Raw genomic sequence first — 26464 nt, 5'->3', positions numbered from 1 at the left:
CAAGGGGATCATGTCATTGTTTTTTCATCTTTTAGACCTTTATTGGCCAGCCACGCTGTGGAGTAGTTGGATGAATGTGATGGAGCATTGTCCTGCATGAAAATCATGTTTTTCTTGAATGATACTGACTTCTTCCTGTACCACTGCTTGACGAAGTTGTCTTCCAGAAACTGGCAGTAGGTCTGGGAGTTGAGCTTCACTCCATCCCGTGAGGTAGCAGCATTGCTTGTGCAAAAACGGGAGGCAGTGAGGCAGCAGCGTGTTCAAACCAACAGTCTATTTATTGTTGCAGCATAAATAGATCCAGTTTTCCACAGTCAAATAAAGGCTCTTCCGGATCACCGCCGGTGCATATAAACAAATCCTAAAAGTCTTGTTACCTTAGGAACCCGTTAACTGCAGGGATCTGTTGAGGTTTTCCCAGGTTCACACTCCTAGCGAGTGTTCCCTCCACACAGAGCCAGATCACACAGCATGTGTTTGCTTCAACAAGCCTGGCTCTCAACTGAGACTGAATTCCAGAGCCCTGTGTTCAGCCTCCACACAGGCTGATACACCCAGAGCTCCCTGCTCTGCTCTCATCCTCTGCAGAACACACACTGACAGTCTAGAGCCAGTCTCCCCTAGACTGCCCTAGATACTCTGCTACAGGTTCAGAACCACAGGATTGTTTTAACCCTTGGAGCCACACCCACAGGTGGTAAGGAGTGTTTAATCAGCCTCAGACACTTTTCCATGACTCTGCATGTAATGCAATCCTGTGGAACCACAGGTCCCAGCCAACTTCACATTGCAGAGCACCAATGCTTCTGCAAAACATACCGGCCATTTACAATGCTGCCGGTTGATGCCTCACAATCCTCAATCCAAAAAGGTCCCACAAGTTAATCTTTGATGATACCAGCCCCCACCAGTACCCCACCTCCACCTCGCTGGCGTCTGAGTCGGAGTGGAGCTCTCTGCCCTTTACTGATCCAGCCTCTGGCCCATCCATCTGGCCCATCAAGAGTCACTCTCATTTCATCAGTCTATAAAACTTATGAAAAATCAGCCTTGACGTTTTATCTTGTGTTTCTTGTTCAAAGGGGGTCGTTTTTCAGCCTTCCTTACCTTGGCCATGTCCCTGAGTATGCCACACCTTGTGCTTTTTGATACTCCAGTAACGTTGCAGCTCTGAAATATGGCCAGACTGCTGGCAAATGGCATCTTGTCAGCTTCACGCTTGATTTTCCTCAATTCATGGGCAGTTATTTTGCGTCTTTTTTGCCCAACTTGCTTCTTGCGACCCTGTTGGCTATTTAACATGAAACGCTTGATTGTTTGGTGATCACGCTTCAAAGGTTTCGCAATTTCAAGACTGCTGCATCCCTCTGCAAGACATCTCAGAATTTTGGACTTTTCAGAGCCCGTCAAATCTCTCTTCTGACCCATTTTGCCAAACGAAAGGAAGTTGCCTAATAATTAAGCACACCGAATATAGGGTGTTGATGTCATTACACCACACCCCTCCTCATTACAGAGATACACATCACCTGATTTACTTAATTGGTAGTTGGCTCTCAAGCCTATACAGCTTGGACAGGACAGCATGTATAAATATATATGATATATATATATATATATATATATATATATATATATATATATCTATCATGGGATCAAAATACTCATTTGCCTAATAATTCTGCACACAGTGTATGTATGAGTTTAATCAGCACCTACTCTAAACCCCCTATCTCTTCTATCACCATTTTTAAGCTCCTGATTCGGGTCCTCATAGACTTATATGGGGACAAGCATCCGGCCAGATGTCTGGAATCAATTCCGGGCCCGAACCGAGTTTGTTTTTTAAACTTGGTTGGGTATCTGCGAGTCCACCCGCCACTCCTCATAAAGTGAAACTAGTCAGAATTGAAAAATTGACCTGGTCAAGAAGGTGAAAACATGCTTCGGGGTGGAGGGGTTAAATGGTGAAACTTTGAGTCCTGATTGGGTCCTGATTATTAAGTATTGACATAATTCCAGATGGCAAGGACTATTCCAAGTGTTCAAACCACTACAATTGCGGTAAAAGTTGCTGAGAGGAACCTTTCTTACTGCAAACTGGTAAAAGGTCTCCAGGGGAAGGAGTAAAGAGACCACATCTCTGGAGGTAATAGTCTGACTATAAAGCAGGGTCCTCTTAAAAGGAGAGGGCTCGTCTCAACCTTAGTGAAGAAACCAACTGCCATAAGGAAAGCAGGGTGATGGGAAGCAAGGGAATTGTAGTGAAAATCCTGTTGACAATATTGGGGATTCAAGGGAAATATATTCCATATCCAAATTTCTATTGTGAGTTTGGGTTGGACTATCCGATAAAAAAAATGTAACCTTTTAATCAGTGAGAGACATCTACAGTATAGGTGGATTTATACTCACTGGTAAAAGACAAATGTGGAATGAAAGGTAAGGAAGCTATAGTAATATTTCCAGATAAGTTTGTATACCTCCCAACCACATTGACTCCGGCTCCTGACTTGATCTGATACTGGGCCAGATTATGGATACAAGATATACTGGGGTGGTACTATTAAACCAGGATTACACAAGAAGTTAAAAAAATTATAATTCAGAATGTACAACTAATGTCAATTGCAATAAACTCCTAAACACACAAGAGCAGGGGTGTTAAAATCAACACCCATGGGCTAAATCTGATCTGCCGCATCATTTTACTGTATGTTGCCTGCAAGCTGGGTGCTTTTCTCTGCCATCCATAATGTCCAGAAGAAAAAAGCACCGTCCATAATTTGTTTAAATTTTCTGCCAGTTTGTACTGCGCATATGCTAAAGAGGATGCCAAGCGCAGTACAAATGGTAGATGCTAGAATGTTAAGGCTACTGGTAGGTGTGACATCATTTCCATAATGTGTTGTCGGCGACATAGCCGACTTTACCTATGTGCTAGTGGTGCGGTCGCACAGGGCGCCGGCAGGCCGACAGCAGAGGGGGGCACCCAGGGAGCAGAGCGGTTTACTTTCACTTTGCTGCTCCTAATGCACCGGCTCCAGCAGGGAGCACCCCCCCTCCCCTCTCCCCTCCGCTCTGCATACTGTCAGCTCCCTGCACAGGCTCCAGCAGGGAGCGCCCCCCCCTCCCCTCCACTCTGCATACTGTCGGCTCCCTACACAGGCTCCAGCAGGGAGCACCCCCCCTCCACTCTACATACTGTCGGCTCCCTGCACAGGCTCCAGCAGGAAGTGCCCTCCCCTCCGCTCTGCAGACTGTCGGCTCCCTACACAGGCTCCAGCAGGGAGCACCCCCCCTCCACTCTGCATACTGTCGGCTCCCTGCACAGGCTCCAGCAGGAAGTGCCCTCCCCTCCGCTCTGCATACTGTCGGCTCCCTACACAGGCTCCAGCAGGAAGCGCCCTCCCCTCCGCTCTGCGTACTGTCGGCTTCCTGCACAGGCTCCAGCAGGGTGCGCCCTCCCCTCCGCTCTGCGTACTGTCGGCTCCCTGCACAGTCTACAGCAGTCGGCGCCCTCCCGTGCTCTCAGCTCTGTGTCCTCTCTCCTCCCGTCTTTACCAGAGAGAGGAGGAGGCGGAGGGGCGGCAGGACTGCAGGAGATGCTGTTACAAAAGCCCCACTGAAACCCTGGAGCCCAGGAAGTGACTGTGAGTATAACATACTGTGTGTCATATCTGTAATGTATTATGTGCTGTCTGTATGTGTTATGTATAACATGTGTGTGTCCTGTATACTGTGCAACATGTTGCTGTCTGTTTATCTATTATCTGTCTGTCTGCCTATCCCTCAATTATAAATCTGAAAATAAGGAGCGCTGATAGTGTAATACCAGAGAAATCGGTGAGGTTAAACTATAAGTATACACTCACCTGAACAGGTTGTGATAGTCACAACCACTAATGCACATAAGATAATGGCGTCTGCTGCAACCCCACGTGGATGAGCATACAAAATGGAGTCGAGAAGGGGTTAAAGCCGCGCATCAGCCGAAATGAAGATGTAACGTGTTGATGAAGATAAACTTTCTTTTATTCCATAGGTCTACGCGTTTCGAGGTAAAACCTCTTCTTCAGGACCAGTACATCAACATAAACTTTATGTTGATGTACTGGTCCTGAAGAAGAGGTTTTACCTCGAAACGCGTAGACCTATGGAATAAAAGAAAGTTTATCTTCATCAACACGTTACATCTTCATTTCGGCTGATGCGCGGCTTTAACCCCTTCTCGACTCCATTTTGTATCTCTCAATTATATATCTGTCTATATCTATGTATCTCTATCTCTCTGTCTATCTATCTATCTATCAATCATATATCTATTTATCATATATCTAATCTATCTATCTATCCATCATCTATCTATCATATAGCAATCTATCATATCTTCTATCTATCTATCAATCATATATCTATCTATCATCTATCTAACTATTTATCTATCATATATCTATCTATCTATCCCTCTATCTATCTATCTATCATATATCTATCTATTATCTACTGTATCTATCCATGTATGCATCTATCCATCTATCTATCATATATCTATCTATCTATCTATCTAGCATCTATCATATATATCTCTATCATATATCTATCTATCTATCTATCTATCTATCTATCTATCTATCTATCTATCTATCCCTCTGTCTGTCTATCTATCTAACTACCTACAGTATCTATCTATCTATCTATCATATATCTATCTATCATATATCTAACTATTTATCTATCTATCATATATCTATCTATACCTCTATCTATCATATATCTATCTATCTATTATCTACTGTATCTATCCATGTATCCATCTATCTATCTATCTATCTATCTATCTAGCATCTATCATATATCTCTCTATCATATATCTATCTATCTATTCATCTATCTAACTACAGTATCTATATATTTATCTATCTATCTATGTATCTATTTATCTGATATCTATCTGATATCTATTTGTCTATCATCTGTCCAGCGTTGGTCTGGCACACAGACACCAGTCAATGCCCCAGTGGGCTCTCCAACTGGACATAGAGGGGACCCGCCAGCAGGTGCTCCACTGGCATCAAAGATCTGGAGCTCCGGCCCAGAACTTCTTGGCCGGAGCCCCGAATCTTCTGCAACCACAGCACTGAACTGTGTCGGCCTCACCCTGATACAGTTCAAACCTATGACAGAGCAAGAGCTCACTGCTCTATAGCTGCCAGTCTCCTAAGCCACAGACCGCTGCAGGCCTGTGTTTTAGGAGACCGTATATCCACAAGGGCAGTGCAGTGACATCATTGCATCGCGCTGCCTCCGCAGGCTACCATAGAAGAGAAGACGGAGGCTGCGGTGCTGGGAATCAGGATTAGGTGAGTATAATTTTTTTTATGTCTATATGGGATCTGTTGGGGCTCCAGTTGAATATAAGAGGCTATGTGGGGGCCCCTGCTGTGTATGGGAGCCTGTGTGAAGGCTTCTGCTGTGTATAGGAGGCTGTGTGAGGGCTCCTGCTGTGTGTAGGAGGCTGTGTGAGGGCTCCTTCTCTGTGTAATAGGCTGTGTGGGGGCACCTTCTGTGTGTAGACGGTTTTGTGGGGGCTCCTGCTGTGTGCAGGAGGCTGTGTGGGGGCTCCTGCTGTGTGCAGGAGGCTGTGTGGGGGCTCCTGCTGTGTGCAGGAGGCTGTGTGAGGGCTCCTGCTGTGTGCAGGAGGCTGTGTGGGGGCTCCTGCTGTGTGCATTAGTCTGTGTGTGGGCTCCTGCTGTGTGCAGGAGTCTGTGTGTGGGCTCCTGCTGTGTGCAGGAGGCTGTGTGTGGGCTCCTGCTGTGTGCAGGAGGCTGTGTGGGGGCTCCTGCTGTGCATAGGAGGCTGTGTGGGGGCTCCTGCTGTGCATAGGAGGCTGTGTGGTGGCTCCTGCTGTGCATAGGAGGCTGTGTGGGGGCTCCTGCTGTGCATAGGAGGCTGTGTGTGGGCTCCTGCTGTGCATAGGAGGCTGTGTGGGGGCTCCTGCTGTACATAGGAGGCTGTGTGGTGGCTCCTGCTGTGCATAACATGCTGTGTGGTGGCTCCTGCTGTGTATAACATGCTGTGTGGGGGCTCCTGCTGTGCATAGGAGGCTGTGTGGGGGTTCCTGCAGCTATTTGCATATAGTTGTTGTGTGGCCTCTAGAGTTAACTCCTCCTGTGGACCCCAGACACCCCAGTCTGACCCTGCATCCATCTATCTTTTCTATAGTATCTATGTGTGTGTCATGTATATGGTGTAATTTATGCAGTGGCAAAATGACTGGGCATGTGTGTGATGGTGGCCATTGCTATTTTTTCGGATGCATGGTTGAAAACCATTGAGGAGCAGTTGGCCACTGGCTCTCTGTTTCGCCCTTGCTCTGCACTACTGTGGGCCATGGATAGGTGTAATGACATCAGGGGGAGCCTGTGACGTGATGCCAGTGGGCCCGGCAGCTGCGGCCAGAGTGGGTGCAGAGCATGTGTAGGGGGTAATAGATACATATATATATTTACTAGCTGTAGTACCTGGCGCTATCCGGGATAGTAACTATCTCTCTCCCTCTCCCTCTCTCCCACTCTCCGTGTCCCTCTCTGTCTGTCTGTCTCCCTCTCTCTGTATGTTTCTGTCTCTGTGTGTCTGTGCTTGTGTTTGTGTGTATCTCTGTGTCTATATCTGTGTCACTGTGTCTCTTTGTGTCTCTGTGTGTCTCTGTCTCTACGTGTCTCTTTGTGTCTCTCTCTGTGTATCTCTGTCTATGTGCCTGTCTCTGTGTGTCTCTGCCTCTGTCTGTCTCTGTGTCTCTGTCTGTGTGTCTCTGTGTGTGTCTGTGTTTCTGTATGTGTGCCTCTGTGTGTCTCTGACTCTGCGTGTCTCTGTCTGTGTGTCTCTGTCTTTGTGGGTCTCTGTGTGTGTCCGTCTCTGTGTATCTCTGTCTGTGTCTCTGTCCCTGTGTGTCTCCGTCTCTTTCTCTGTGCCATTGTGTCTCTGTATCAGTCTCTGTGTGTCTGTGTTTCAGTGTGTCTCTGTTCTGTATCAGACTTTGTGTCTATGTCTCAGTGTGTATGTCTCTGTATCAGTTGCTGTCTCTGTGTGTGTCTCTGTATCAGTTTCTGTGTGTCTGTTTGTCTGTGTGTCTCTCTCTCTTTGTCTCTGTCTCTATATCAGTCTCTGTGACTCTATGTCTGTTTGTCTCTGTCTATGTCTCTGCATCTCTATCTCAGTGTCTCTGTTTCTGTGTGTCTCTGTCTGTCTCTGTGTGTCTCTTTGTCAGTCTGTGTGTCTCTGTCCCTGTGTGTGTCTCTGCATCAGTCTCTCTGCGTGTGTGTCTCTCTTTGTGTCTCTGTTTGTCTCTGTGTTTCTGTGTGTTTGTCTCTGTATCAGACTCAGTGTCCCTGTGTGTCCCTGTATCATTCTGTTTGTCTCTGTCTCTATATCAGTCTCTCTGTGTCTCTGTCTCTCTGTGTCTCTCTCTATATCAGCCTCTGTGTGTCTCTGTGTGTGTCTCTGTCTGTGTGTAACACTGTGTGTCTGTGTGTGTGTCGGTGTCTCTGTGTTTGTCTCTATCGACATTATATTATCTGACACATTACCTGTCTTATACTAACAATGTCCTTTTTTGCCTATAGCAACCAATTACAGCTCCTATTAATGACCTGTAGCTCCCAGCTTCATTGATTTTAATGTAAACAGGTTTTCCGGCAAATAACTGTAAAGCGCGGGGTTACATTTTCCCCTCAAAACATAGTCTATGACATCCCCTGAGTCACATGGGGCGTCTGTGCAAAATTTTGTGATTGTAAATGTGACGGTGCGGATTCTTTAACCGACATACACACACACATATATACACTGAGCTTTATATATTAGATCATACACCCTACATATGCCCTGTACCTGTCACGTACAGTGTGTAATGTAATGTAATTCTGAATATTGGCCTGCCATAACCTAAAAGTGTGTAATATGCGCTGTGTTAGGATTTCACTTGCCGATTCGAGTAGATGTCATCTGATCGCTCACTTGTGATTTGCAATGTGTGGTCATCTGCCGAATGATGTCTCCTCCTGTTTCTCTCAAAGTGAAAATTATAACAATGAGAAAATTATAACAATGAGAGACGCAGGAGGAGACGTCATTCAGCAGATGACCCCCCAGTCTGCAAATCACTGGTGAGCGATCACATGACCACTCAAATTGGCAAATTAAATCCTAACAGTGTATATTACACATTTTGGGGGTTCAACCAGTCAATGTGCAGAATGTCAGCCACAGGGGAGACACCGGTCAGTCTAGGGCAGCAGAGCAGGGATAAGCCTTTGGGCACCGGCCTCCCGAGTGCCTCATGCTAATTGCATTGTCCCCGGCCAGAGATAAAATGTGTTTTATCTGAAATGTGGAGGCCTCAGAGTAAAATGTACAAGACTGCAATAGTGGAGCCGGTGTCTGATTACTTCCACTCGGGGGTCGTGCAGGAGGAATCAGCTGTCAGATTCCTTACCTTGTAGCAAAATAACATTGGAGTCTCATATGTTAGGCTATGTGCGCACGTTGCGTACAGTTCACTGCAGAAATTTCTGCAGCGATCTGAAGAGCACATGTGAGCTTTAAATCGCTGCAGAAATGTCCGTAGTGAAGCCGATTCCATGCCGAAGAGCTGCGCTCTAAAACGCCACGTGCGCACGGCCCCTGCACAATCTCCATAGACTGTGCAGGGGAGGCAGGACGCATGCAGTTACGCTGCGCTACAAAGCGCAGCATAACTGCATGTATTTACGCAACGTGCGCACATAGCCTTACATGGTGTCACTGCCGTCTGCACATCACATGTAATGGTTTAGGGGATGTTCACACGCAGCAGATTTTTTTACCACAAATATGCAGCGTTTTTGTCCCAAGAATGCACCAAAAAAAGCACCGCGGTAAAAACGCATAAAAAACACAATGTGTTTTTGATGCGTTTTTACAATGTTTTGCCCAATGCGGTTTTTAAGTCTAATCTATTGACTGGAAGGGTTCAAAAACGAAAACGCAAAAAGAACTGACCTGCTGCATCTTCAAAAACGCAACCAAGATGCAGCCAACAAAAGATGCCCAGTGTGGACAGCAAAATCAAAATCCCATAGACTTTGCTGGGAGGAGGAAATGCATGCATTTGGTGCATCTTTGTGACCTCAAAAATGCAACAAAAGATGTCCTGTGTAAACTTAGCCTTAAGCTGGTGTCACACATAACGACGACGACAACGACGTCGCTGCAACGTCACCATATTCTGTGACGTTGCAGCGACCTCAACAGCGACGTCGCTAAGTGTGACACATAACAACGATCAGACCCCTGCTGCGAAATCGTTGCTCGCTCCTGAATGTTCCAGGTCATTTTTTGATCGCTGTTATCCCGCTGCGCCATGCTGATAAGCGCTGCATTCTTGTATTTGACACCACAGCAGCGACCATCGCTACGACGCTGAAAACAGTGACGTAGGGCTGAAGGCAGGATAAGGGCGTGTTTTTGCGCTCTATTTTGCAACGCCCCTACGTCTCCGATTGGTGGTTACAACAGCGTTCCGATTGGGTACCTTGCCGAAGGCGTCACTGTGATTTCATTCTTTAAGTTCTATTTTTTGTTCTACGAAGTACATTCTCTGTTTGGCGTCGCTAGTGTGTCGTGTTTTCTGGATCTTTCATCAGACCTCTTATCAGACCTTGTGATTGAAAAGGTAGGTATGCTTTGAAATTGTTTTATATAGGATAGTACTTTTGTATACGGGAACAGTATTGTACTACTTGCATTCTTGTACTTAGGGAACCAATATTATAATATTTATATTCTTATACACAGGGAGCAGTAGTTATATTCTTGGATATAGTGGGCAATATTATAGTTGTATTCTGGGTCAGTATTATAGTAGTTATATTCTTGTATATAGTGGGCAGTTTTATAGTTGTTATATTGTTGCATATAGGGGGCAGTATTATAGTACTTTTATTCTTGTATATAGGGGGAGTATTATAGTACTTACATTCTTGTATATAGTGGGCAGTTTTATAGTTGTTATATTGTTGCATATAGGGGGCAGTATTATAGTACTTTTATTCTTGTATATAGGGGGGATTATTATAGTACTTACATTCTTGTATATAGTGGGCAGTTTTATAGTTGTTATATTGTTGCATATAGGGGGCAGTATTATAGTACTTTTATTCTTGTATATAGGGGGGAGTATTATAGTACTTACATTCTTGTATATAGTGGGCAGTTTTATAGTTGTTATATTGTTGCATATAGGGGGCAGTATTATAGTAGTTATAATTTTGTACATAGGAGCAGTATTATAGTAGTTATATTCTTGTATATAGGGGGCAGTATTATAGTAGTTATATTCTTGTATATAGAGGGCAGTATTATAGTAGTTATATTCTTGTATATAGGAGCAGTATTATAGTAGTTATATTCTTGTATATAGGAGCAGTATTATAGTAGTTATATTCTTGTATATAGGGGCAGTATTATAGTAGATATATTCTTGTATATAGGGGGCAGTATTATAGTACTTATATTCTTGTATATAGGGGGCAGTATTATAGTTGTTATATTCTTGTATATAGGGGCAGTATTATTGTAGTTATATTCTTGTATATAGGAGCAGTATTATAGTAGATATATTCTTGTATATAGGGGGCAGTATTATAGTACTTATATTCTTGTATATAGGGGGCAGTATTATAGTTGTTATATTAATTTATTTACATAGCTGGAAGTATTATATTTTTTATATTCCGGTATATAGGAATATACATACATATTGTTGAAAATTCTCTTATTTCGTTTTATTTTTGCAGTTTCACATCATGGATGATACGCAGTGTGCTGTTCTAGTTGCTGCAATGCTGGTGGAGGAAGCTCGGCGACAAGATGAGGCACGGATGCTAGAGAGGCGTTCAAAAGCGAAAGCGTCGCATGTGGACCAGAGAGTGGCTGCAGAGGAGGTCCGAATTCTCACACATGCAACTTATCAGAGAGCTGCAGGAGAAGGATCCTCATGATTTCCGCAACTATCTGCGGATGTCAGAGGAATCCTTCAAAATGTTACTGGAAAGAGTTACGCCACTCATTCAACGAAAGGATACAAAGATGCGTGCTGCCGTCCCCCCAGATGAAAGATTGGCAGTCACACTGCGATTCCTGGCCACAGGACGCTCCCTCCAAGACTTGCATTTTTCTGCTGCTGTTTCAAGGTCCCTGCTCAGCGTAATAATTCTGGAGACATGTAATGCAATTGTTCGCAGTCTACGCAGCGATAATCAATTTCCTAAAACAGTGGAGGCATGGAATAAAATTGCCAAGGATTTTGAGCAGCTCTGGCAGTTCCCAAACTGTGGTGGGGCTTTGGATGGAAAACATGTGCGCATCACGCAACCACGGAACAGCGGATCCTATTTTTACAATTACAAGGGCTATTTCAGCCTCATCATGATGGCCCTTGTTAATGCAAACTATGAATTCATAAATGTCGATGTTGGCATGAACGGCAGGGTTTCTGATGGTGGTGTTTTGGAGCACACAGCATTTGGTGAGCATTTGCAGAACGGTGCCCTGCACTTGCCACCCAACTCTGAGACCACAGGAAACCTTAATTTTGTTTTTGTCGGCGATGAAGCCTTCCCACTTCATGCCAATCTTCTAAAACCGTTTCCACAAAACGCTCTTACGCAGGAAAGACGCATTTTCAATTACCGCTTGTCAAGGGCACGTCGGGTAGTAGAAAATGCCTTCGGGATCATGGCCAACCGCTTCAGACTTTTCCACACTCCGATTAACCTAAAGCTACAATCAATAGACTCTGTTGTTTTGGCCTGTTGCACGCTGCACAACTTCCTTCGTCGTCAAGATGTAAATGCGTACAGTCCGCCTGGTTTCGTGGACTCTGTGGAACCAACAAATGGGGAAGTGGTTCTTGGTGAGTGGCGTGCTAACGCTCCAGCAATCGCAGGCCTTCAACCGGTCATACATGGCAGAAACAAGGATGATGCGAAGGCCTGCCGAGAAAACTACTGCCAATATTTTAACGGTCCTGGTGCTGTAAGTTGGCAGCAACAGATGTTATAGAGGCCTACTGAGCATTTTGCTGTCTATACTGTTTTTTTAATAATATATTTTTGTTGTCCATTTTATTTTAATCTTTCTGAATTTTATAATGTTTGCATTTGTTCAATAAAATGTTATATAAACTATTATGGTTGATGACTTTTATTACATTGACTGCCATTTGGACCAACAACCATTTAGGTCCTCTGTACCGATACCCCATCGAGTATAATTGCATGTCCGCTCTATTCTCCTTCCCATAATAGATTTGTAAATCAAAATGATACCACTAACACTTTATGCCATTGCTATACCCAGCAAAAAGTCATTGGGCCCCGGGACCACCCTCCCTACCCGCGGATGGGTTAACATCCAGCTGCCACTACCTCTCCCCTGGGTGCCCAACAACAACAGCGGTGGTGTCCCACCTGCCCCGATGTACAAGATTATAACTACTATAATACTGCAACCTATGCACAAGAATAAAAATACTATAATACTGCCCCTATGCACAAGAATATAACTACTATAATACTGCCCCTATGCACAAGAATATAAATACTTTAATACTGCCCCCTATGTACAAGAATATAAATACTTTAATACTGCCCCCTATGCACAAGAATATAACTACTATAATACTGCCCCCTATGTACAAGAATATAAATACTTTAATACTGCCCCCTATATACAAGAATATAACTACTATAATACTGCCCCTATGTACAAGAATATAACTACTATAATACTGCCCCTATATACAAGAATATAACTACTATAATACTGCTCCCTATGTACAAGAATATAACTACTATAATACGGCCCCCTATATACAAGAATATAACTACTATAATACTGCCCCTATGTACAAGAATATAACTACTATAATACTGCCTCTATATACAAGAATATAACTACTATAATACTGCCCCTATGTACAAGAATATAACTACTATAATACTGCCCCCTATGTACAAGAATATAACTACTATAATACTGCCCCCTATGTACAAGAATATAACTACTATAATATTGCCCCTATGCACAAGAATATAACTACTATAATATTGCCCCTATGCACAAGAATATAACTACTATAATACTGCCCCCTATGTACAAGAATATAAGTACTATAATATTGCCCCTATGCACAAGAATATAACTACTATAATATTGCCCCTATGCACAAGAATATAACTACTATAATACTGCTCCTATGTACAAGAATATAACTACTATAATACTGCCCCTATATACAAGAATATAACTACTATAATACTGCTCCTATATACAAGAATATAACTACTATAATACTGCTCCTATGTACAAGAATATAACTACTATAATACTGCCCCTATATACAAGAATATAACTACTATAATACTGCTCCTATATACAAGAATATAACTACTATAATACTGCTCCTATGTACAAGAATATAACTACTATAATACTGCCTCTATGTACAAGAATATAACTACTATAATACTGCCCCTATATACAAGAATATAACTGCTATAATACTGCCCCCTATATACAAGAATATAACTACTATAATACTGCTCCTATGTACAAGAATATAACTACTATAATACTGCCCCCTATATACAAGAATATAACTACTATAATACTGCTCCTATGTACAAGAATATAACTACTATAATACTGCCCCCTATATACAAGAATATAACTACTATAATACTGCCCCCTATATACAAGAATATAACTACTATAATACTGCCCCTATATACAAGAATATAATTACTATAATACTGCCCCTATATACAAGAATATAACTACTATAATACTGCTCCTATGTAGAAGAATATTCCATAACTTTACATTCCATAATTCCATAACACAAAAATCCAATACACAAAGATAAATCAAAGATTTAAGTGCTATCTATGCCTTTTGCTATCTGACTCGGTTACAGCCGGGATCGCAGACGGGAACGCTACTGTGACTCTGTGCTAGCTTTATTCAGACCGCTAGTTTCACAAACGGGAACGCTACTGTGACGCGGTTCGAGCGCCTCGTTGATAACGAGACCGCTAGCGGGATCGCTATTGCGACGTTGTTCAGAACGTGACGTGATGACGTTACTCACGTCGCCTTTGAAGTCTGTTGGGCGGCGTACATGTTCTGTTAATGTTCAGAGGCGGGAACATGGCGGCTAGGAGTCGCAGTTCTCCATGGGGGCCTGTGGAGGTCCGTTATTTAGTAAAAATGATGGTAAAAAAAGACTTTCTGCGAGGCACAGCATGACCATCCCATGCTTCATAAGCAGGCTGTGCTGAGGCTAATTAGTAGAGGCCTGGCCCGTCGATTTGGGGTGGAGCGATCCACAACCCAAATTAGGAAGAAACTGGCAGACCTGCGGTATAAGTCCAGTGAACTCCTCGCCAGCATCCGAGCAGACATCGAGAGGCGTCATGGTGAGTGCTGTTTAGCGGCTTTGGTCCTGTTCAGCTTTGTTTACCCATGAACAACCCATGGCTTTATGGTTCATGGATCATGGATATTTACCTGCTTTCTTCGGCTCTGCTGCCTCCCGCTCCTGACCACCGCTCATTCATTGATTATTCACCGCACTCAGGACCTGGAAGCCGGAGCGGCGCGATGACAGCACCGGGCACAGCACCGTTGAGGGCATCAACGCAGGGACAGGTGAGTATTCTGCAAGCACAGTGGCCTCCAGGAGGTCATCAGAGTTTCCAATGAACTTTGATGACCATCCTGCGACACCCACGCTACAGCTTCATGGGTTCATCAGAGTTCATTGGGAACTGTGACGAGTCCCCGAGATGCTCCGGCTTCCAGGTTCTCAACATACACACACACCTGTATACTCACCCAGCAATGCGGTCCCCATCACTGTCCCTGCTTCCAGCTGCTCACTGCAGTGAATATTCAGTGAGTATAATTACCATCGATAAGGACCGGGAGGCAGCAGAGCCAGAGACAGCAGCGCTGGAGAGAGGTAAATATAGAAAATCTTTTTATTAAAAAGACCCGTGTTTTCTCTGGTATTTGTCACACTGATGTCACACAGATCACATCAGTGTACGATCCGTGTGACACCTGTGCTGCCAGTGAAAAAAAGGATAGGTGTGCGTGCAGGGCCACGAGGGGTCACACAGTCCGTAACTTACTGTTTGTGTATGAAGGATAGTATATATGTTATATACAGTATTGGGTAAAACCTCCTTCCTTACGCAATGTGGCCGGGAGGCATGGAAGGGGAGCTTCCTCGTTCCTGTGGCGTCACACGCAGCGATGTGTGCTGCCGCAGGAACGAGGAACAACTTCGTTACTGCTGCATTCACGATTTTTGAGAATGGACACCCATGTCGCCGATTAGCGTTTTTGCCCGTTTTTTCAACGATGCAAAATCGCTCATCGGAGTCACACGCAACGGCATCGCTAATGCGGCCGTTTGTGCGTCAAGATTTCCGTGAAGCCATCGACTTATATTTGCGATGTCGTGGTGTGTCAATCCCCCTTTAATGGTGTTGGACGCAGCTTACAGCAAGAAAAAGTGCTGTGAGGTTCCCGCAGAAAACATATGGGAACATTGACTGAAAAATCTGAAAAGTTCTGTCTGGTGGAAAAATGAAAGGTATTGAAAAAAATCAGTAAAACAAAAATAATCGAACACATGGGTGCTGAACGAGTTATCGAGGACCTGTCACCCACTCCCCACGCATGCATAAGTGCAGGAATGAATGCAGCATACATACTTTCATAACATGGACATTAACTGTGATATTCTTCCCCGACACTGGTGACCCAGCGATTACAATTGGAAAAACATGGCACAAAATGCCAATGACCAATCATTAAAATAAAAAAAAATAATCTTAATTTATATAAAATTTACAAAGAATAATAATACAATTGTGTAAAATATGAGGTAGTTTGGCGAGGACCCAAAGGAGGGGATTTATTTCTGAAACATATGCACTAGAAATATACACACACATATGGCTTCTAAACTTGCTCACTCAGATATGCAACGAGATAAGAAGGATAGTCAGATGACTGGACAATGCTCCAAACGCGATTAGAACAAGGTTGTTTGGAAAGCACAGTGTAGTTCAAATGCAATATATTGCAAAGAAAATAATCACATTATACCGAGATATCTAGTGTGCATATCAGAGGGACAAGGTGGCGAAAAAGAGCTAATTATCCTTTGTAAAAGGTATGGTATGCAAACTTGACCATAGGTAAATTTCAGATACCTAAAAACTTCAATGCTCCTGGGGTAATGGGATTATTTACTCTTTGCATATATTAGGATTTGATCAACACTGTGCCAGTCTTTACAAAAACCATTTCGCAATAAACCATGCTGTGTAATCGCGTTTGGAGTATTGTCCATTGACCTGATTATCAGTGTTATCTCAGTGCATATCTAAAGAAAATAATTACATTATACCAAGATATCTAGTGTGCATATCAGAGGGTCAAGGTGGCGAAAAAGAGCTAATTATCTAACTTGATCATAGGTAAATTTCAGATACCTAAAAACTTCAATGCTCCTGGGGTAATGGGTTTATTTTCTCTTTGCATTTACATCTCTGATTATCATTGTTATCTCGGTGCATATCAGAGTGACATTAGAAGCCTTGAGTACAAGCCATATGTTATACTATTTACAGAACAGAATAAAATAGAAGAATTTAAGTGATTGATTTTTGTGCCTTGTTTTTCCAATGAATGCAGCATGTCTGCTGCTTTGAGGCAAGTGGTCCCCATGTGTCTGGTGCCCCTAGAAAAAGGTTTGTCAAACATACGTAAAAAAGCAGGCTATACACGGGCTTTACATGCTACAATATATCTACCGATGTGTCGGCGGGGTCACGTTGTAAGTGATGCACATCCGGCATCGTTAGAGATATTGTAGTCTGTAAAACCTACATGCGATTACGATTAAACGAATAACCGGTCATCGCATACACGTCGTTCAATTACTAAAAATTGAACGTCTGGTTGCTCAATGTTCCCGAGGCAGCACACATCGCAGTGTGTGACACCCCGGGAATGATGAACTGCAACTTACCTGCGTCCCGCTTCTTACGTATGGATGGTCGTATAGAAGGGTAAGTACTTGTGACAGGAACAAAGCATAGGTGCGACACGGTCAACAAATTTCAGTTGTCGCACATAAGATGGGGGCGTGTCACATCACATACGATATCGTATGCAGAATTGTATGGTGTCAAGTAGGCGTAAGCCATGGTGGCCTGGAGTTATGCGCTCAATAAAAGTTTTCTCCTATACCTAGGACCACCTCCAGCTGCACAGGCAGCTCCACCATCTCCACCCTCTCCGGCTGTGGATCCACCATCTCCGCCAGCTCCAGCATCTCCTGCTGCGGAGCCATCATCCCCGCCGGCTCCAACATCTCCTGCTTCCGATCCACCACCTCCGCCTGCTGGGACACCCTCTCCTTCTCCAACCCCATCACCTGCTGCAACCCCATCTCTTCCTTCAACCCCATCACCAGCTGCAACACCATCTCTTCCTTCAACCCCATCACCACCTTCTACCCAGTCTCCCCATACTTCTCCTTCTAACGATGCCTTCTCCCCCGCATCAGTTGGTGAGTTTTGTGCAGGCTACCCTTCCTGTAATTTATGCACATAACATGGTGTCCCTACAAGTTGTAAAGGATACATGGATGTTTAAATGATGGTGGGCTGTCGTGTACTAATATTTGATTTGTGTTCCCTAGCCACAGGATCTGGTTGGGCCATCAGCGCCTCAGAGGAAGAAGGTGATGAACCCCAGAACCGTAAGTGGTCAACCAAAAACATATACCTGACAGTTCGATGTTGGAACAAGGATGGTTAACTTTTCCCATTCCCTCCACAGAAATCCCCACACTACAGGACGTGTTGGATTCACAACGCCGTTTGTCAGAAGCCGTCCGGCGTCATGGGGAGCTGCTGGAACAGTTTTTGGCAGCCCAACAGCAGGGCCACTGAATGTTTGTGATTTAAATGTTTTTTTTGTTTTGTATGTCACATAAATCTTTCTAGTTTATTTTCGCTGTTGCTTACATTTTTGGACAAAACTTTCAAACAGGGTTTGGGAACCTATTTACTGCCGGGGACCATTTGGAATTTCCTACCAACCAACGGGGGCCACACCAAATTATCAACTTGAACACGACCAGGCTATATTTGTTAAAATAATTAATAAAATCAGCCCCAGAGTGGTGGCTGGAGAGACTGTGATGTTCGGTGAGATTGATCATTTTGATTCTCACCACTACATTTCCATGTATGTCTTGGTCTGGAGAGGCTGGGGGCATACACAACACAGGAGAAGCTAGGGCACATACATCACAGGAAACACTGAGGCATATACATCCCAGGAGAGGCTGCGTCATATACATCCCTTAAGAGTATGGGGCATATACATCACCCTGAGCAGTAGTTGGCAGCACAAAGAGCACTGTGCCGCCCTGGCAAAACCTGGGTGTTACAGAGGTCTGCATACATGTTATTGATGCTGATTGAACCCTCCCTTGGGGAGGTTCCCACACACAAACACACACCAGCCAATCAGACCCCACTCACCCCCTCCCCACGAAAACAGGAGGACATCAAGACTGTAGAGTAGCAACAATGTTTTTTTTTTTTTCAATGATCTTGACTGTCCAGGGGAGGGTGTGTGTGTGTGTGTGATGTTACCTCTGAGACCACCTGGCTAGTCCAGGGCGTCACATAAGCAGCCCCTGTGTGGGGCTGGGGTGAGTGGTACTCACAGCCTCAGGAATGGGCCAGCCTCTTGTGGGACCCGAAGTGGACCAGGAGAGGGGTGCCAGCTGTCGGGACCCAGTACGGACCAGTGTGAAAAGAAGACACATACCTCGGGCAGGAAAAGATCACCTGAATTACACACACGGGTGTGGGACCCGTCTTCACAGCAGCGGGCCGTTGGCACCTGTTACCAGCAACTTGGTTAATTACTGGACTGGGGTTAGTTATTGGTTTATACTGTGAGTACTCCTGCACCACCCGGTACAAGGCGAGGACTGTACCCGTCACTCTACAAACTACCTCTCCCAATTGGGCCCTGGGACTATAAATCCCCCTACCCGTGGAGGGTATCCCACCTAGCTGCCCCACACCATCAGTCCCAGGCACGGTCCCCAGAGGCAGTGGCGGTGCCACCACCTTATCAACGCAACCCACGGGTGGCGTGACAGACAATTCCCCCTACCTAATCCCCCTCTTTTTTGGGAGCTTGACATTACAGACCGGGTCACGACACCGGGATACCTGCAGAAGTAACCCCTTGGCCAGGATCTCATTTCCCCCCCAATCCCTGGGCAACACAGCAATAGGTGGCAGCACAAAGAGCTGTAGGTGGCATAACACAAACAGCACTGACAGTGACAGCACTAGAAGGCAGCAGGGAGAGCACTATGTTCCCCACCACAGCTTTAAAACAAAGAACCCACAAAAACATTCTTATTTAAAAAAAATAAAAAAAAACACCCACACACACACATTATATATGTGCATCGTGCATCTGTAGAGTTGTGCCATGATGGCGACCTTGACCTCCACCCAACCCTTTACCCCGTGAATAATGTTATGCAGAATTCATGAAAGCTGTACAAAAGTTTGAAATCAAAGACATTTTTTATTACAATTCCCTAACATTGCTTAAACAACAACAAAAACAGCATAAATATTATAACAAAAAACAAAAACTATAAATTTTGGTATTGCTTATTCGAGTCATTTAAATGTTGCCTCTGTGGGCTGAAAAATTGGTTCGTTGGGGGGAACATGGGATACTGTGCGGGGGGGTCATGCTGGAGGTGTGGTGGAGGCTCCATCCTCATCCATGGCACTTGATCCCATGAAGACTGTTGTCGATGTTCTACGTCACACACTTTTGAGGAGTCTGTCAGTTTCCCCTCTGCCGCCTTGTTGAGGGCCTCCAGCATGACCCTTTCGACATGAACTCTTTGTTTGTCATCCAGCTTACGGAGTCTTTCATCCGTAAGCTGGGCAAATCCGCAAATGGATGGTCTGCTGTGCTGCTCCAGGATTTTCTTCGCCATATCCATAAGGTCTGTTGAAGATGAGTTGTTCGGCTGCCTCTTACGGGTTGAGGAGATCCGCCGTGGTAATGGAGCTTCTGCGGTCTCCTCGGAAGTCCCGGCAATTTCATCATCACCACCTGTCGCTATTGGCCCAGCTTCACAACGATCCTGCGGAACAATAAAAATGATGTTAAACTCAGATATCATGAGCAGCAGGCACAGGGATACACATGCACTGGAAACTAATGGGAGGGGCAGACTAGTGCTACAGGATATGAAATGTCATTACACGGTATGAAAATAGAGTGGGGGAAACTAGTAAAGGAGTATACTTATCTGAACTGGAAGGGATACATTTTGAAATCTGCAACAGTAATCATAGAAAACCGTAGTAACTATTTTCAATTAAATAATGCCATGTACATCAAAAGTTTCACAAAGGTACTTACATCTCCAACTGTGGTGTCAGACCGGACCTCAGGCTGTGTTCCGGGACCAAAGGACAGCGATGTTATTGTCCGTGGTACCTCTTGGTCTCTTATGAAGGCCAGCAAATCGTAGTACCAAAGCTTTGGAACGTAAAGTTCCTCCGTTCCGGCACCAGATTTGCTGGCCTTTTCCACCTTATTTAGTTCCTTTTTATAAACGGTGCGAAGACCCTGGATTTTCTTTCGCACAATCTCTGTCGTAATGGTCTCCGTAGGGTTATGCCTCTGGAACAATTCAATAAGCTGCTCATAGGCCTGCTTTTTCTTGTATCGATTGCTGTAATCGACAGACTTTATCTTCCACAAACAAGGCAGGGATTGATACATCTCAATCACCTCCCTTATGAATTCTTGTTTGTTGGAAGACATCTGAAAAAAAAGGAAATTAATGTATTACTACATTGTTATAAACTAAGCACAAGAATATAGCTGCTATAATACTGCCACCTATGTACAACTACTTTAATACTGCTCCTATGTCCAATAATATAACTACTATAATACGGCCCCCTATGTACAAGAATATAACTACTATCATACTGCCCCCTATATACAAGAATTTAACTACTATAATACTGCTCCTATGCACAAGAATATAACTACTATAATACTGCCCCTATGTACAAGAACATAACTACTATAATACTGCTCCTATATACAAGAATATAACTACTATAATACTGCCCCTATATACAATAATATAACTACTATAATACTGCCCCTATGTACAAGAATATATCTACTATAATACTGCTCCTATATACAAGAATATAACTACTATAATACTGCCCCTATGTACAAGAATATAACTGCTATAATACTGCCTCCTATGTACAAGAATATAACTACTATAATACTGCTCCCTATGTACAAGAATATAACTACTATAATACTGCCCCTATGTACAAGAATATAACTACTATAATACTGCTCCTATATACAAGAATATAACTACTATAATACTGCCCCTATGTACAAGAACATAACTATATGTACAGCGGTATTGAATATATAACGTCAGGAATAGAAAAGCTATAATACTTCCCCCTATGTACATAGATAAATATAACTAAATATAACTATAATACTGCCACAATATACAAGAATACAGTTGCTATATTAATGTCACGATGTACTAGAATATTGGTATAATACTGCCCAAAAAAATTACTTACCTTTAAGTCAGGAGAATATTAAAAATCCAAGACGAAATCAACAAATTGAAAAAATCACTGCAACAAACTGCGTTCTGAAAAAGCTCAGGTAGAGTGAATGGAAGCGCTACTGCGTCGTCTTTTGTTTGATACGGTCACCCAATCAGGCGACGCTGTAGTGATGACCAATCGGAACAGAGGGGCGTGAAGAAAGACAACGCAAAGCGCTGTAGCGATCACCAATAGGAACAGAGGGGCGTGAAAAGAGATAACGCAAACCTTATCTAGGGGTTAAAACCACACCTCTGACTCGTCGTGCAAAGACATGTCTGAAACCACACAACGACCGTCGACGTCGCTATGATCTCTGCTTCGTCGCTGCTTTATTTAGCATGTTTGACAGCTTACTAACGATCATCTATGGTCGCTGCAACGTCACAGAATATGGTGACGTTGCAGCGACGTCGTTGTCGTCGTCGTTATGTGTGACACCAGCTTTAGTGATGTTATGAAGGCCATTCTATCAATTTAATGCATCGTCAGCAGCTGAGGTGTATATTATGAGGTTCTGCAGCAGCTGAGGGTGTATTACGCGGTTCTGCAGCAGCTGAGGTGTATTATGAGATTCTGCAGCAGCTGATGTGTGTATGATGAGGTCCTGCAGCAGCTGAGATGTGTATTATGGGGTTCTGCAGCAGCTGAGGTGTATTATGGGGTTCTGCAGCAGCTGAGGTGTATTATGGGGTTCTTCAGCAGCTGAGGTGAATTATGAGATTTTGCAGCAGCTGAGATGTGTATAATGGGGTTCTGTAGCAGCTGAGGTGTGTATTTTGAGGTTCTGCAGCAGCTGAGGTATGTATTATGGTTTCTGTAGCATCTGAGGTGTGCATTATGAAGTTCTGCAGAATATTACGTCATTCGGCGTGGACTTATCTTACAAATTTTCCAACAAAATTATTTGCAGCATTGCCAAATGGGGTGAGCTCAGTCTGGTTATTAAAGGGATTACAATATATATGCTGTAGTTCTTCCATACACCGTGCCCCTCCCTCATGGTGTGTATGTGGTGCTGCAGCTCAGTCTGTTCAGGTCATTTTAGCTGAGAGGCAGCGACACATACACAGCGCCCCCCGTCCTTATGGTGTGTATGTGGTGCTGCACCTCAGTCTGTTCAGGTCATTTTAGCTGAGAGACAGTGACATATATAACCTGAGGACACTTTATTATGTATAAAGCATAGCTTTTTTCTAATTTCTTACATTCCCCTTTAACATCTGTATTTTTGACTTTTTGGTCCGGAGTACACACAGCATCAGCCGCCGACTCCATGGTGCCTTGTCTGGTATCATCTGGTATCCCACCAATGGGACAACGACCTGCGTCGCTCTAAGGGGTACTTTGCACACTACGACATCGCAGGTGTGATGTCGGTGGGGTCATGTCGAAAGTGACGCCCTTCCTGCGTCGCTCTCGACATTTTAGTGTGTAAATCCTAGATGATATGATTAACGAGCACAAAATCGTCGTAATCGTATCATCGGTGTAGTGTCGGTGAATTCCATAATTATGCTGACGCGACGGTCCAATGTTGTTCCTCGCTCCTGCAGCAGCACACATCGCTGTGTGTGAAGTCGCAGGAGCGAGGAACATCTCCTACCTGCGTCCCCACGGCTCACGTAGGATATGCGTAAAGAAGGAGGTGGGCGGGATGCTCCTATTGGCCGCCTGTCATGTGGCGTCGCAGTGACGCCGCACGACCCGCCCCCGTAATAAGGAGGCGGTTCGCCGGCCAGAGCGACGTCGCACGGCAGGTGAGTGCATGTGAAGCTGCCGTAGCGATAATATTCGCTACGGCAGCTATCACAATGATATTGCAGCTGCGATGGGGGCGGGGACTATCACGCTCGGCATCGCAGCATCGGCTTGCGATGTCGTAGTGTGCAAAGTACCCCTAAGTGTATAGGAATTCATAACATCTCTCCACGAAGAGCAGCAGCACCTCATTCTCCAGATACATGTGCGCCCCATTGGGGGATCCATATGTACCATCCATAATGTAATATCCAGGCATACAGCATGTGCGAGATGAGAAGACCCCAATAATAATAATCTGAGATGTGGTGGAATTAATGTGGATTTGAGATGCAGATTCTCCAGCACAAATCTGGAGGACTTTAGTGTACATTTGAAGAAATCAATTTTCTTAGGATATAAAAAAAATGGCCTCTGGTCCTCATTTGTTTCCTGGAAACTGTGTAAAAAATCAGTAGGGGGGTGGGGGCACCAAAGGGCAGTTTTGCACAGGGAGCCATTCAAGCTAAGGCCGTCCCTGATCAGCGACACTTCCGGTCTGGAGCGCAGCAAGCCATTCGATGGAACGGCTGGGAATCAGTAGAGTTGGAACACGCATAGACCATTCTTAGACCTAGTTCACTGTCTCAATGAGAAGCTGCAGGTGAAAAAGGGCAAAGGGTGGTGGGATTTCTGGGGTCTATACTGCTGTGGGTATGCCTGTGATGGGGTTTAGGGGGTCTATAATGCTGGGGGGATGCCTGTAGTTGGATATGGGTAGCTATAATACAGGGGCATGCCTTTAGTGGAAATTGTGGGGTCTATAATATGGGGGGAAGTCTGTAGTGGGATTTGGGGGGTGTACAATGCTGTGGTGGGATTTTAAGAATCTATTATGCTATGGGGATACCTATGTTGGGACATAGGGGTGCACAATGCTGGCAGGACTCCTGTGGTCAGGTTTTCGGGGGTGCGATTTTGTAGGGATGCCTATCATGGGATTTTGAAAGATGTGCAATGCTAGGGAATGCCTTTGGAGGGATTTTGTGACTCTAAAATGCTGAGGATATGCCTCCATTGGCATTTTGGGGGTCTATGATGCCTATGGTGGGATTTTGGGTTTCTGCAATTTGGGGGGATGCTTTTGATTGGATTTTAGGGTGTATGTGATTCTGGGGGAAGCCTGTGGTGGGATTTTGGGGAGTGTCTGATGATGAAGACTGACTGTGATGTGATTTTTTTTTGGGGTGTATAATGCTGTAGGTTTGCTTGCTGTGTGATTTGCAGGGTGTGCAATGCTGGGGGATGCCTGCAGTGGGATTTTGGGAGTCTATAAAGCTTTAGGGACGCCTGTGGTGGGAGTTTGGGGAGTGTGTAATGCTGGAGGGAGAACTGTAGTGGGATTTTCGGGAGTTTGTGATTTTGGAGAGGATACCTGTGGTAGGATTTAGGGGTCCATGATGCTTCTAGATGCATATGGTGGGAGTTTGGGGGTGTGCAATTCTGGGGGCATGCAATGCTGAGGCTATGCTTCAGGTGGGAATGATGTGTGTGGGACAACTGTTGTATAGCACTAGTTCCCAGGGACAGCTGTCTATAGCAGAGAGCAATAACTATATAGGATACGGGCTGATATGTCAAGGAAAGATCTTATAGGACATTTTTTATAGACGTTATGAAACCTAGGAATGATACAGTGAGAGGGGTGGAAAACATACAATTAGAGATGAGTGAAAAAGTGGAAATTCAGTTCGGTGGGTTTAGCTGCACTTTAGATAAAGTTCGGTTTGGGACCAATATTTGGCCTGAACCGCAATAGAAGTCACTAATTGGGCAGTTCGGGTTTCCACCCACATGCAGTAAGGCGGGCTTTGCACACTACGACATCGCAGGTGCGATGTCGGTGGGGTCAAATTGAAAATGACACACTTCCGGCATCGCATGCGACATCGTAGTGTGTAAAGGCTCGATGATACGATTAACGAGCGCAAAAGCGTCGTAATCGTATCATCGGTGCAGCGTCGGCGTAATCCATGATTACGCTGACGCGACAGTCCGATGTTGTTCCTCGCTCCTGCGGCAGCACACATCGCTGTGTGTGAAGCCGCAGGAGCGAGGAACATCTCCTACCGGCGTCACTGCGGCTTCCGTAGGATATGCGGAAGGAAGGAGATGGGCGGGATGTTTACATCCCACTCATCTCCGCCCCTCCGCTCCGATTGGCCGCCTGGCATGTGACGTCGCTATGGCGCTGCACGACCCGCCCCCTTAACAAGGAGGCGGGTCGCCGGCCAGAGCGACGGTCGCAGGACAGGTGAGTCCATGTGAAGCTGCCGTAGCGATAATGTTCGCTACGGCAGCTATCACAAGGAAATCGCTGCTGCGACGGGGGCGGGTACTATCGCGCTCGGCATCGCAGCATCGGCCTGCGATGTCGCAGCGTGCAAAGTACCCCTTAGCCATTGACAGAACACTTCTAAGGTGCATACTCAATCTGATCATGCTGTTGTTACTCCCAGTGTGAGCTGTTCAAACACTGCAAGTGGCTCGCACTGAGCTGAGCACTGAGCATACCCGAGCATAGTGCTCATGGAAGTGGTTTGCATACGTAAAGCATCTAAAGTCCTTTGGTATGAACACTGAAGACCGGACTCGGGTTCGCTCATCTCTACATGCAGAAAGAATTAGGGCATATAGTCCATTTTTATAAGATAATGTATAAGGATAAACTAGTGTTATAAAAATTATATAAAGACAGAAACAAATGATTAGATTGAATGAGATATACAGACAAAACCATAGAAAGAAATGACATGTGTGGCAAGAGCTAGACCATGTGAAAAAGCTAGACCACAGCTAGGTACTGCACC

General features: G+C 44.6%; 1 protein-coding gene and 1 long non-coding RNA gene across 2 annotated transcripts in view; one reads left to right on the top strand and one right to left on the bottom strand.

Annotated features, from left to right (window-relative positions):
- The window catches only part of QPCT (glutaminyl-peptide cyclotransferase), a 585853-nt gene that overhangs the window by 269318 nt on the left and 290071 nt on the right, over window positions 1-26464 (bottom strand). The window lies entirely within an intron of this gene.
- On the top strand, window positions 17386-18087 carry LOC142296293 (uncharacterized). Its single transcript, XR_012751616.1, has 3 exons — window positions 17386-17698; window positions 17831-17890; window positions 17971-18087. It is a non-coding gene; the product is annotated as an uncharacterized LOC142296293 (long non-coding RNA).

The sequence above is a fragment of the Anomaloglossus baeobatrachus genome, chromosome 3, assembly GCF_048569485.1.
Source record: "Anomaloglossus baeobatrachus isolate aAnoBae1 chromosome 3, aAnoBae1.hap1, whole genome shotgun sequence".
Classification (NCBI taxonomy): Eukaryota; Metazoa; Chordata; class Amphibia; order Anura; family Aromobatidae; genus Anomaloglossus; species Anomaloglossus baeobatrachus.
Note: the sequence above shows the minus strand (reverse complement) of the source record. Positions and strands in the feature narration are given on the sequence as shown.